Source organism: Schistocerca serialis, chromosome 11 (assembly GCF_023864345.2).
Source record: "Schistocerca serialis cubense isolate TAMUIC-IGC-003099 chromosome 11, iqSchSeri2.2, whole genome shotgun sequence".
In the NCBI taxonomy this organism is placed as follows: Eukaryota; Metazoa; Arthropoda; class Insecta; order Orthoptera; family Acrididae; genus Schistocerca; species Schistocerca serialis.
The window spans coordinates 140,448,682-140,462,111 of record NC_064648.1 but is presented as its reverse complement, the minus strand read 5'-3'; the positions used below and the strand labels follow the sequence as shown (position 1 = coordinate 140,462,111).

Here is a 13,430-nt window from a genome sequence, read left to right as displayed (position 1 = left end):
TAGCTAGGTGTGCTGCCTTCACAATGAGTGCTGCCTTTGCAAGGTTACCTTGCGAAAGCTGCATATCCAGTGAAGGCAGTCAACCTTTCGAAAGTAGCAAACCTTGATAAGGTAACACACCATGCAAAGGAAGAAGACCATGTGAAGAAATAAGACACTGCAAAGGCAGTACATATTGTCAAGGAGGGCCAACTTGTGAAGGAAGCACACCTTGTGAAGCAAGTGCAATGTGTAAATGCAGCACACATCATAAAGGCAGCACACATTGCGAGGACAGCATCACTTGTGAAGGCTGCAAACATCGCAAAGGCAGCACTTATTGTGGACACAGCACACCTTGCTAAGGCAGCATACCTTGTGAAAGCTGTACAAATTGTGAATGCTGCACACCGTGCAAGCATTACAAATACTACACATCTTATGAAGGCTGCATACCTTGTGAAGGCTACATGTCCTGTGTGCTAGCACATGCTGCAAAGGCGACACATGTTGCAAAGGCAGCACATACTGCAAAGGCAGCACATGCTGCAAAGGCAGCACATATTGGAAAGCCTGAAACACACTGGAAAGCAGCACACACTGGAAAGGCAGCACATACTGGAAAGGCAGCACACACTGGAAAGGCAACACACACTGGAAAGGCAGCACACACTGGAAAGGCGCAGACATTGGCAAGGCATTGGAAACTGGATAGGCAAAACCCACTGGAAAGGCAGAACAGACTGCAAAGCCACATCATTAGAAAACCACACACAATGAGAGGCAGCACATGCTGCAACTGCAGCCATACCAAAGTGTGGTGCCTTTCCAGTGTGTGGTGCCTTCCACTTTCTGTGCCTCTCCAGTGGTGCTGCCTATTAAATGTGTGCTTCCTTTCCAAAGTGTGCTGCCTTCTCAATGTGTGCTGCCTTTAAAATATGAGGTACCTTTCCAATGTGTGCTGCCTTTCTAATATCTGCTACCTTTGCAGCGTGTGCTGCCATTGCAGTGTGTGCTGCCATTGCAGTGTGAGCTGCCATTGCAGTGTGTGCTGCCATTGCAGTGTGAGCTGCCATTGCAGTGTGTGCTGCCATTGCAGTGTGTGCTGCCACAGCAGTGTGTGCTGCTACTGCAGCATGTGCTGCCTTTGCAGCATGTGCTCCTTTCCAATGTGTGCTGCCTACCGTTGTGTGTGGATTTCTAGTGTGTACTGATTTTTTAGTGTGTGTTGTCTATCCAGTTTTGATGTGTTTCCAGTGAGTGCTGCCTTTCCAGTGTGTACTGCATCTCCAGTGAGTGCTGCCTATCCAGTTTGTGATGCATTTCCAGTGTCTGCTGCCTTCCAAGTGCGTGCTGCTTTTATAGCGTGTGCTGCCTTTTCGAGTGTGTGCTGCATATCCAATGTGTGCTGCCTTTCCAGGGTGTGCTGCCTTTCCTGTGTGTTGCCCTCACTGTGTGTGCTACCTTTCCAGTCTGAACTGCCCTTCCAATGTGTTCTGTGTGCCGGCCAGTGTGGCCGAGCGGTTCTAGGCGCTTCAGTCTGGAACCGCGCGACCGCTACGGTCGCAGGTTCGAATCCTGCCTCGGGCATGGATGTGTGTGATGTCATTAGGTCAGTTAGGTTTAAGTTGTTCTAAGTTCTAGGGGACTGATGACCTCAGATGTTAAGTCCCATAGTGCTCAGAGCCATTTGAACCATTTTGTGTTCTGTGTTGGCAACTTGACTGTCTTCCCAAGGAGTGCTGTTTTTGCCATTTGAGTAGTCAATGCTGAGCTTGTTGTCTCTGCAAGGTGTGCTGTCTTTGTAGTGTATGCTGAATTTCATATGTGTGTTCCCTTTCGGATGTGTGATGCCTTTCAAGTGTGTGCTGCCTTGGAGAATGTGCTGATTTTGCAGCGTGTGATGATTTTGAAGCATGTGCTGTCTTGCATCATTGCAGCCTTTGCACTGTATGCTGGATTTTCAGTGTGTGCTGTCTTTGCAGTGTGTGCTTTCTTTATGGCGTTTCCTGCCTTCTGGTCCTGTGCTGCCTTTGCAGCACGTGAAGCCATTGGAGCAATAGCTACCTTTGCAGCATGTGCAGCCTTGTCAGCTTGTGCTGCCTTTGCAGCATCTCCTGCATTTGCAGCATCTCCTGCATTTGCGGCATGTGCTGCCTTTACAGTATGTGATGCCCGTGCAGCATGTGCTGCCTTTGCAGTGTGAGCTGCCACTGCAGTGTGTAATGCCTTTGCAGTGTGTGCTGACATCACATGCTGACACATGCTGTGCTTCAATTGCAGTCTGTGACGCCATTTCAGCATGTACTACTGCTGGAGCATGTGATGCCATTGCAGAGTGTGCTGCCACTGCTGCATGTACTGCCTTTGCAGCATGTGCTGCCTTTTCAGCATGTACTGATTTTTCAGCATGTGCTGCCTTTTCAGCGTGTGCTGCCTTTGCAGGCTGGACTGCCTTTGTGAGTATGCTGGTTCAAATGGCTATAAGCACTATGGGACATACCTTCTGAGGCCATCAGTCCCCTAGAACTTAGAACAACTTAAACCTAACTGACCTAATGGCATCACACACATCCATGCCTAAGGCAGGATTCAAACCTGCGACTAGTGATCGCGTGGTTCCAGACTGTAGTGCCTAGAACCACTTGGACACTCTGGCTGGCAAGTGTGCTGATTTTGATGACTGTGCTGCCTTTTCAGAGTGTGCTGCCCTTGCAGCTTGTCCTGCCTTTCCATTGTGTGCTTGTTTTATAGTGCATATTGCGTTTTCAGTGCATGCTGCCTTTCCAGTAAGTGCTGCTTATCATTTTGTGATGACTTTCTCGTGAGTGCAGCCTTTCCACAGCATGCTGTTCTTCCAGTGCATGTTGTATTTTAAGTGTGTGCTGCCTATCCATTTTCTTATGCCTTTCTAGTTTGTGCTGCTTTTCCACTGTAGTGGCTCACCAGTGCACGTGCTTTTTCAATGGAGCTGCCCTTCGCATGTGTGCTGCCTTACCGCATTTGTGCCTTTGTGGTATGTGATGCCTTTGCAGCATGTGCTGCCTTTGCAGCGTATACTGCCTTTGCAGTGTGTTCAGCCTTTGCAGTGTGTGCAGCCATTGCAGACTCTGCTGTCAATGAAGCATCTTCTTGTATCGCAGAATGACCTGTAATTGGGGTGCATACTGCCATTGCTGTGTGTGCTGCCATTGCTGCGACTGATGCCTTTTCGGTGGGAGCTGCCTTTCAAGTATGTGCAGCCTATGCGGCGTGTGCTACCTTTGCAGAGTGTGCTCCCTTTGCGGAGCATGCTCCCATTGCAGAGTGTGCTGCCATTGCAGCATATGCTGACTTTCCATCATTTGGCACCTTTGCAATGTGTGTAATACCAATGCGACATGAGCTGCCTTTGCAGTGTGTGCTGTCTTTGCAGCATGTGTTGCTTTTCCACAGTGAGCTGGCTTCATAGAGCGTGCTGCAATTCTGGTGCTTGCTCCCTTCCAGTGCATGCTGGCTTTCCTTGCAAAGACAGAACACCTTGAAAAGAAAGCATGACTTTCGAACTCAGCATGGCTTGTGAAACCAGCATGCCTCACAAAGACAACAATACTAACAGAGATCGCACACCTCACAAAGACAGCATGCCTTGAGAAGACAGCATGCCTCGAGAAAACAGCAAGCCTCAAGAAGACAGCACATCCAGAGAAGACAGCATGCCTTGGCAAGACAGAACGCTTTGTGAAGACAGCACACCTAGCAAAGACAGCACACGTTGCAAAGACAGCAAACCTTGAAAAGACAGCACACCTTGGCAAGACAGCGCACCTTATGAAGACAGCACACCTTGGCAAGACAACACACTTTGCTAAGACAGCACACCATGCCAAGACAGCACACCTCGCCAAGACAGCACACCTCACCAAGACAGCACACCTTGACTGGACAGCACGCCTTGCCAAGACCGCACGCCTTGCCAAGACCGCACACCTTGCCAAGACAGCACATCTTGCCAAGACAGCACACCTTGCCAAGACAGAACACCTTGCCAACACAACACACTTTCCAAGAGAATACGCTTTACCAAAACAGCACACCTTGTGAAGAGAGCACACCTTGCAAAAACAGCATGCCTTGCCATGACAGCACACCTTGTCAAGACAGGACACCTTGCCAGTGCAGCAAGCCTTGCCAATACGGAAGGCCTTGCCAATACAGCACGCCTTGCAAAGACAGCACACTTCGCCAAGACAGCATGCCTTGCCAAGACAGCACGCCATGCCAAGACAGCACACATTGCCAAAGCTGTATACCTTACAAAGACAGCACACCTTGCAAAGACAGCACACCTTGCAAAGACAGCACTCATTGCAAAGACAGCACATCTGGCAAAGACAGCTAGTCCTGGAAATACAGCATGCCTTGCAAAGACAGAACGCCTTAACAAGACAGGACGCCTGTCAAGACAGCACACCTTGTCAAGACAGCATGCCTTGCCAAGGCAGCACACCTTGCCAAGACAGCACGCCTTACCAAGACAGCTCGCCTTGCCAAGACAGCATGCCTTGCGAAGGTAGCACACCTTGCAAATACAGCATGCCTTGCAAAGACAGCATGCCTTGTCAAGGCAGCATGCCTTGCCAAGACAACACACCTTGCCAAGACAGCATCCCTTGCCAAGACAGCACCCTTGCCAAGGCAGCATGCCTTGCTGAGACAGCAGACCTTGCCAAGACAGCACATCTTGCCAAGGCAGCATGCCTTGCCAAGACAGCACGCCTTTCCAAGACAGCACGCCTTGCCAAGACAGTACACTTTGCAAAGACAGCACGCCTTGCCAAGACAACATGCCTTGACAAGATGGCACGCCTTGCCCAGGAGCATGCCTTGCCAAGAAAGCACACTTCCACAAGACAGCACGCCTTGCGAAGACAGCAAGCCTTCTCAAGACAGCACGCTCTGTCAAGACAGCATGCCCTGTAAGTCAGCATATGTTGTCAAGACAGCATGCCCTGTCAAGAGAACACTCCTTGTCCAGCCAGCACACCTTGTCAAGACAGCATGTCATGTCGAGACAGTATGCCATGTCAAGACAGCACACCTTGCAAATGCAGCATGCCTTGCCAAGAGAACACGCCTGGCCAAGACAGTAGGCCTTGCAAAGACTGCACACCTTGTGAACACAGCATGACCTGTCAAGATAGCAAACCCTGTCAAGGCAGCACGCTTTGCCAAGGCAGCACGCCTTGCCCAGACAGCACACCTTGCCAAGAGCATGCATGAAAAAGACAGCACACCTTCCCAAGAGAGCACACCTTGCAAAGGCAGCACACCTTGCCGAGACAGCACGCCTTGCCAAGACAGCACACATTGCCAAGACAGCAGGTCTTGCCAAACCAGCATGTCATGCCAAGACAGCACGCCTTGGCAAGGCAGCACGTCTTGCCAATACAGCACGCCTTGCCAAGACAGCACGCATTGCCAAGATGGCATGCATTGACAAGGCAGCACGCCTTGCGAAGACAACATGCCTTGCGAAGACAGCATGCATTGCAAATACAGAACGACTTGTCAAGACAGCACATCTTGCCAAGACAGCATGCTTTGCAAAGGCAGCACACCTTATAAAGACAGTACACCTTGTGAAGACAGAATGCCTTGCAAAGACAGCATGGCTTGCATAGACAGTACGCTTTGCAAAGAAAGAGGCTTCGCAAAGACAGCACACCTTGCCAAGGCAGCACGCCCTGTCAAGACAGCACGCCTCCCCAAGACAGCATGCCCCGTCAAGACAGCATTGCTTGTCAAGGCAGCACACCTTGCCAAGGCAGCTCGCATTGCCAATACAGCACACGTTGCGAAGACAGCGCTCATTGCAAAGACAGCACACCTTGCCAAGACAGCATGCCTTGCCAAGATAGCACACCTTGCCAAGGCAGCATGCCTTACTAAGACGGCACTCCTTGCGATGACAGCACACCTCGTCAGGCCAGCACACCCTGTCAAGACAGCACGCCCTGTCAAGACAGCACGCATTGCCTAAACAGCACACCTTGCAAAGGCAGCACACCCGGACAAGACAGCATGCCTCACCAAGTCAGCATGCTGTGTCAAGACAGCATGCCTTGACAAATCAGCACACCTTGCCAAGATAGCTTGAATTGCCAAGACAGCAAACCTCACGAAGACAGCGCTCATTGCAAAGACAGCACGCCTTTCCAAGACAGCATGCCTCACCAAGACAGCACAGCTTTCCAAGACAGCACACCTTCTGAAGACAGCACGCCTTGCCAAGACAGCACATCTTACGAAGACAGCATGCGTTATGAAGACAGCACGACTTATGAAGACTGCACGACCTGTCAAGATAGCACGCCCTGTCAAGGCAGCACGCCTTGCCAAGGCAGCACGCCTTGCCCAGAAGGCACATCTTGCCAAGAGCACGGATTAAAAAAACAGCACGCCTTGCCAAGACAGCACGCCTTGTCAAGGCAGCGCACGTTGCGAAGACAGACAATTGAAATTTAGGTCGGTCTGTTGTTTAACTTCTACACCTTTTCCAGAAATCGCTCCTCGAATTGTAGTTTTAGAAATAGGTAACACAGGACAGGCAATAGTCCTTTCACATATACGAAAAACTGATTCACTAATGACGTTCAATGGGCTCCCAGAATCTAAAACTGCAGTGAACTTATTCTTACCCACACATACTTCAATAACAGGATGTAAAAATGCGTCTACATTATTTTCCTTTTCGTCTAACAAAATGTCTCTCATGTCTTCCAGGCGTACGTAGTGTAAAGCCGTAGTGTCATTACTTTCTGAACCGTCTATATTGCTGCCAGAAGCCGAAGCTGCTAGTCATTGTCGATTGTTTGCGTCACGTCTTTGATTATTCGCGTCATTTCGCGGATCCATTTCTACGATTTGCACTTGTATCTCTGAAGTTCTGTCACGTGGAGGATGCCAATTAGGTCCCTCCTGTCTGTTAGATACAAATTCTTGGTTGTGTCTGTTGTGTGGCACACTGAGGTGATATAAAATGGAAGTATCACATAGTCTCAGTTGTAGGCAAACTAGATGGCAGAGTGGACGAGACACTGGATGAATGCGGTGAGTCTACAAGGGAGACACCTTACGGAACACTCGTGTGGTCCATCCTAGACTATGGCTCAGGTGTGTGGGATCCATTACAAAGAGAACTAACAGGGAATATTGAACGCGTACAGAGAAGGGTAGTGGCAATAGACAAAGTAGTGTTTGCGTGAAAGCCTGCTTACAGGAAATTCCAGAGCCAGCAGTAGGTGAGCAGGGCTCAGCCGGCGTGGGGACGTGTGCCCAAGGTCTGCGTGGGGCTCTCCCACACCCTCCCCCCCAACCTCCCAGTCCCTCCTCCAACACAGGTCACATATCTCCGTGACGTTCAAAAGAATTCTAACTTCCGTCATTAACGCAGTACCAGTGCATCAGTAGACTGATACCGCAGGGGACCTACTGTCGCTGTAGGAAAATAGTTAAGTGGAGAAGAAATCTTAATAGTTATGGTTATTACAAAAATGTTAATAATAAGACTGCTACGGGAATCCTTCCAATTCAATGAAATTCAAAATCAGGTATGGTTCACAAATTTTGTTTCATCACTCGACTCTGCTCCTTGTCTCACAAGAATTTGAGTGAGTTGTAGGTTATAAACACAAAGGGTATACACAAAACATCTTTTCCTCGCTGTTTGAAGAGAAAATTCATGAATAATATCTTCAGAACTCAATTTTGGAACCACGCCGTGTTCTATTGACAACATGGCCGAAATGCTGCTTCGGAAATAATCCTTGACGAGCTCTGAACGTAGAAAGCTTGTTTCAGCGGAGGCGACAGTTCCTGGCACGGCTGGCTAAATTCTGTGGCGATATAAACGCCGGGAAACGGGTTTGCAGAATCATTCGAGTATTTCAGTATTAAAGTAGGAGTTTTCACGTCATCGGGCGTCATTTCTCTGAGCACATTAATTTCTGTCAAAAGAGCTGAAGCAACAATGTCTTTCGAACATTCACAGTTTATGTTTACACTTAGCTCTTTCTCAAGGTTTGTAGACAGCATTTTCAATTCTTCGTCCTGCATGTACACTCCTGGAAATGGAAAAAAGAACACATTGACGCCGGTGTGTCAGACCCACCATACTTGCTCCGGACACTGCGAGAGGGCTGTACAAGCAATGATCACACGCACGGCACAGCGGACACACCAGGAACCGCGGTGTTGGCCGTCGAATGGCGCTAGCTGCGCAGCATTTGTGCACCGCCGCCGTCAGTGTCAGCCAGTTTGCCGTGGCATACGGAGCTCCATCGCAGTCTTTAACACTGGTAGCATGCCGCGACAGCGTGGACGTGAACCGTATGTGCAGTTGACGGACTTTGAGCGAGGGCGTATAGTGGGCATGCGAGAGGCCGGGTGGACGTACCGCCGAATTGCTCAACACGTGGGGCGTGAGGTCTCCACAGTACATCGATGTTGTCGCCAGTGGTCGGCGGAAGGTGCACGTGGCCGTCGACCTGGGACCGGACCGCAGCGACGCACGGATGCACGCCAAGACCGTAGGATCCTACGCAGTGCCGTAGGGGACCGCACCGCCACTTCCCAGCAAATTAGGGACACTGTTGCTCCTGGGGTATCGGCGAGGACCATTCGCAACCGTCTCCATGAAGCTGGGCTACGGTCCCGCACACCGTTAGGCCGTCTTCCGCTCACGCCCCAACATCGTGCAGCCCGCCTCCAGTGGTGTCGCGACAGGCGTGAATGGAGGGACGAATGGAGACGTGTCGTCTTCAGCGATGAGAGTCGCTTCTGCCTTGGTGCCAATGATGGTCGTATGCGTGTTTGGCGCCGTGCAGGTGAGCGCCACAATCAGGACTGCATACGACCGAGGCACACAGGGCCAACACCCGCCATCATGGTGTGGGGAGCGATCTCCTACACTGGCCGTACACCACTGGTGATCGTCGAGGGGACACTGAATAGTGCACGGTACATCCAAACCGTCATCGAACCCATCGTTCTACCATTCCTAGACCGGCAAGGGAACTTGCTGTTCCAACAGGACAATGCACGTCCGTATGTATCCCGTACCACCCAACGTGCTCTAGAAGGTGTAAGTCAACTACCCTGGCCAGCAAGATCTCCGGATCTGTCCCCCATTGAGCATGTTTGGGACTGGATGAAGCGTCGTATCACGCGGTCTGCACGTCCAGCACGAACGCTGGTCCAACTGAGGCGCCAGGTGGAAATGGCATGGCAAGCCGTTCCACAGGACTACATCCAGCATCTCTACGATCGTCTCCATGGGAGAATAGCAGCCTGCATTGCTGCGAAAGGTGGATATACACTGTACTAGTGCCGACATTGTGCATGCTCTGTTGCCTGTGTCTATATGCCTGTGGTTCTGTCAGTGTGATCATGTGATGTATCTGACCCCAGGAATGTGTCAATAAAGTTTCCCCTTCCTAGGACAATGAATTCACGGTGTTCTTGTTTCAATTTCCAGGAGTGTATTTTAAACTGTCTAGAGAAAACAAAAAGTTGAGTACTCCGGGATACTTAGCATTTGACTAAACCTCTGTTTCAAACTTTTTAACACTGTCTCAACGACAGGGTAGAAAAAATCGATCCTATATGTCTCCTCTGACGGTTGAGCTCTGCAAACCATGTCGTCACCTTTATAATGAAACTGCTTCGCCTTCTTGCCAGTTCTCTTTTCTCCAAATTTTGGTCAAGTCTGCGAAGTTTCAGTTATCTCTTTCGCTGTTAACTGCACATTAACAAAACCTCTTTCGCGAAATTTCCAATAAACGTAACTAGACTTTCGAGATATTTAGTTGCTACTTTCACGTCAACGTTTTGCTGCTCGAACTGCCTTACTTGCTGCGCTAATGGCAAAGACAAGGCCATACTATACGACAACGCCTACAATAAACTCGAAGCTTTTCAAATCGTCCACAGCAAGCGAGTGAGCTGCGCTCTTTGTTTTCGATTCAACAGCGCCGTCGCTCACCTCAGGAAGGGCGCCTCTGACTTCTCTCGTCTGGCACTTTAACAGCTTTGACACTCTACACCCTACTTTGAATCTGAAAGATTCATCGCTGTTAAAGTTGGCTCCCTGTACAATAAGATTTCCCATCTCTGAGTGGACGCACTGAAAATAACGTATATTCTTTAAATTACACCAGAAAATGTGACTGCTTTTGCAGTAGATTACGCCGCATCTGATTACACAAGACTGTGGCTGTCACATGGCGTATAAAATGCTCTTGGTTTGCACCTTAATATTCTGGCTTGAACACCACTTCCACCACCTTTCATATTCGATAACTTTGACCTCTGCAGTCATGAATATCGAGTCCTAGTTCATCTAGTATCGACAAAACGGTTTCAGTCAAACTTTCTCCTGTTGCTGAAGTGACGTTCAGGAAGTCGTGGAAGTGTTCTTCTACAGTCGCTGCGTCTTCTGATAAATTTAGAGACCTAACAATCAATGTCATTTGTTCCTTGTGGCACGTATCAGGAGTACAATCAGGCATGTCAGAAAATTATTTACTTTCGATTACAGAATTAACAATTCTGTTTTTTACTTTGTTGGCAAGCAAATTTATGAGTTCATTTTGAATGTTTTTTTCCAAGAAAATGGTCATGACTTACTTGAGCATTTACCCACCTCTAATGTTCCTGCAAAATGGGTTCAAATTCTGCTGTCTTTCGATCAAACCAAGAAAACTACCATTATTTCCTTGATAGAGCTTGTCGCTGCCTCCCTTTAAGGCAATATTACTTTGAAGTAGGTATCTGATGGTGAGTATAATTCATATTAGAACCTGACGCTAATGTTCTTTCTCTTTTTCCAGTAGTTCAAGGTCAGTATGATCAACACCACTTTGTTGTTTCAAATTAACTCGGATTCTACCCACTTTCTTGTACTGTTTATGTTGTTAAACTATTATTCATGCTCTTGAAGCCGATTTCCTAAATGAACCCAGTCACAGAGTCCATCACCTGATAGCTTGTTTGAAGGAGATCGAATATGTTTACAATAAAAAAACAAAGAACTTTGTCGGTAGGTTTCGAATACTTAAGCCATTTACGATCATAGTTTTTCTCAATTTAGTAAACTTCTTATGTTAAAAATGAGTTGAAACATTTCTTCCATTCTCGTTTAAAGGATACTCAAAACTTACAATGTTATTAGGGCCTTTATGTAAAATTTCATTTATCTTTGTGGATGTTAAGCTATTAGGCCAAGTGGCTGGGTCCAAACTCGTGGCTGCTGCACAACTGCTAGCAGTAGGCCTACCCGCATGTGGGACAGCTGGGGGTCCGTGTTCCAGTGCTTGTGTTCACTTGCATCTGAAGCACCACACGATGAGAGGCTGCTGTTAACGACATGGCCTTTTAAGCACGCTTAACTCTCACTGTCTGACGTTGTTGGTAGGAGAAATTTTCCGGGAGCGCCTTTTTGTGAGTTCAAAAACTGTTCAGTTGTAGCTTTTTCTTGATCTTTTGAATACATGAATCGTATCTTTTAAATCTGTCCTTTTCATGAAAGGTTTCCCTTTTGGCTCTTTGAACTCCACAGGACAGGGAAAAACACTGTATCTTGACACACAGTGCACACACAACACGTGAAGTGGGAAAGTGCGGCAGGCATATGTTTCAACTGACGACAATAAAACAATCATTCTGTAGGAAAGAACCTGCTGACGAGTGGGATGTAATGCTTCATTGTTATCTACAGCAATGAGTAGAAATGGCGCGGACAGGGGCTGAGAAGCAATGAACCGAATATATGCATGGGCAACAGCCATGTGTTGACAATAAACAGTACTGTAGCGCGTCCGTCTCACAGCCGCTGGTTCCCTGGACTCCGGTGCGGGCATAATTTTCTGAGAGGCACTCCAGTGGCCACAGCAGTGTCACAGTGAGCGTAGAATTGGATTACATAGCTCTAAAAGTACTTTCACAAACATGTTACTTTATTTTTTTCAGCTTGTCCGCAATAACAAAATTAGGACGACAGTCTTCGTATTACATTCGCATGTTCTGCGCGGGGTCCCAGGAAGCGCTGCCCGCTGTGTGAGGCCCCCGTAGCAGATTGCAGTTGGTACCTGCCGGCCTCGCAGCCGTTGGCAGCACTGACTGCGTGCCACAGCCCTGCCGCTTCAGGCGTCTGTCGCATTTGTATCGAGTCGTGTCCAGTGCGACGTTCCGCGTTGTGATTTCGTGCTGCTGTTTCTGCGCCGAGAATTTCTTCTGCTACACCCACACCCTTAATAAGGTAAGGACGACTGTTTTCATGCGTTCCTGTAGTGTTGAATTATTTTCTTTGTTTTCATTTGGTTTGTTTTTCCAAAGTCATGGTAGCTGTAAGGTCTCATTTAGGTTCACTATGGAGACTACAGCGTATAAAGCAAACCGCGTTCGTTTATTACGCTCTCAGAATACTAACGAATTTCGTATTACAAATCTTGTTACTTTAAAGTCCTACCGACATTCCTATTAATTCTGCTGTTCTACGGACTTTAGGCATGAGTGAAAAGCATAGGCTCGGACGAGATTTGTACTCGTATTCGCGCCATTTTGTTGAATTTTTTTCCCCCGAAATATAGGTTCGTATTTGTACACGTGTGATCCATAAAAGGATTATTGTGCGTGTTAGGAATAACGGAACAGAATGACGGAACACTGCTTCTGCAAGTAGATAAGATGCTATGGCGACTTCGACTCTTGAGGAATTAAACAATTACTTTACGTCAGGATACTCCGTAGACCTTGGGACAGTCTGATCCTATTCCTAATGGTTTGAAATCAAACCAAGCTAGACGCATTTTGACAGTTCCATAGTGGAGCATTGAATCAGATATTTCCCGAAGCAGTCGGCTCCACGAAAACTGCCGAATTTAGTACAACTAATCTGTTAGCGCCTTTACCCCAGTCCTGCATTAGCAATCGTCAGCACGTTAGGTCACGCAAATGTGTTTTAGTGCAGAACGCTGTTCCATTTAATTTCTATACTTTCACTTTTCTAGAGCAATGTTTTTGGTGACAAGGTAGTCCGTTGGGTAGTCAGTAAGACAGATAATGTTACCCTCCATTTCGTCTTTGTTCTATATGTGTAAGTGCAGAAATGAATGAATTATTACGTTGACCTAAAATTGATCCTCTTGCTAGAAAAGTTGTCAAAATTCCCGGCGTTAGGGACTCAGTCTTCACTTCAATTAATAATCGTGCATCTACAGGCAGTGACTGTGCCGTACACTTACCAAAAAAGTAGTCGGTTTTCTGATAAGGGGGTATCTGGACGAGTGAAGCAGTATCCCACGTAAAGGACCAGTACTGAAACACTTTGGCAGTAAAACCAGCCATCCTCAGAATCTCTTCTGATAAGTGTTTGTCAATGCTCAGAACGATATCAAGATACAGAGTATCAG

The 13,430-nt window shown here is 47.9% G+C and overlaps 1 protein-coding gene across 2 annotated transcripts in view; it reads left to right on the top strand.

Moving 5' to 3' along the window:
* Window positions 1–12,162: 12,162 nt before the first annotated feature.
* The window catches only part of LOC126426865 (speckle-type POZ protein-like), a 656,123-nt gene continuing 654,855 nt past the window's right edge, over window positions 12,163–13,430 (top strand). The window contains exon 1 of one of the 2 annotated variants that reach the window (XM_050088898.1): window positions 12,163–12,277. The gene's annotated coding sequence lies outside the window, so the exon portion shown is untranslated. The remainder of the gene's footprint in view (window positions 12,278–13,430) is intronic. The other variant, XM_050088900.1, reaches the window with a different exon arrangement.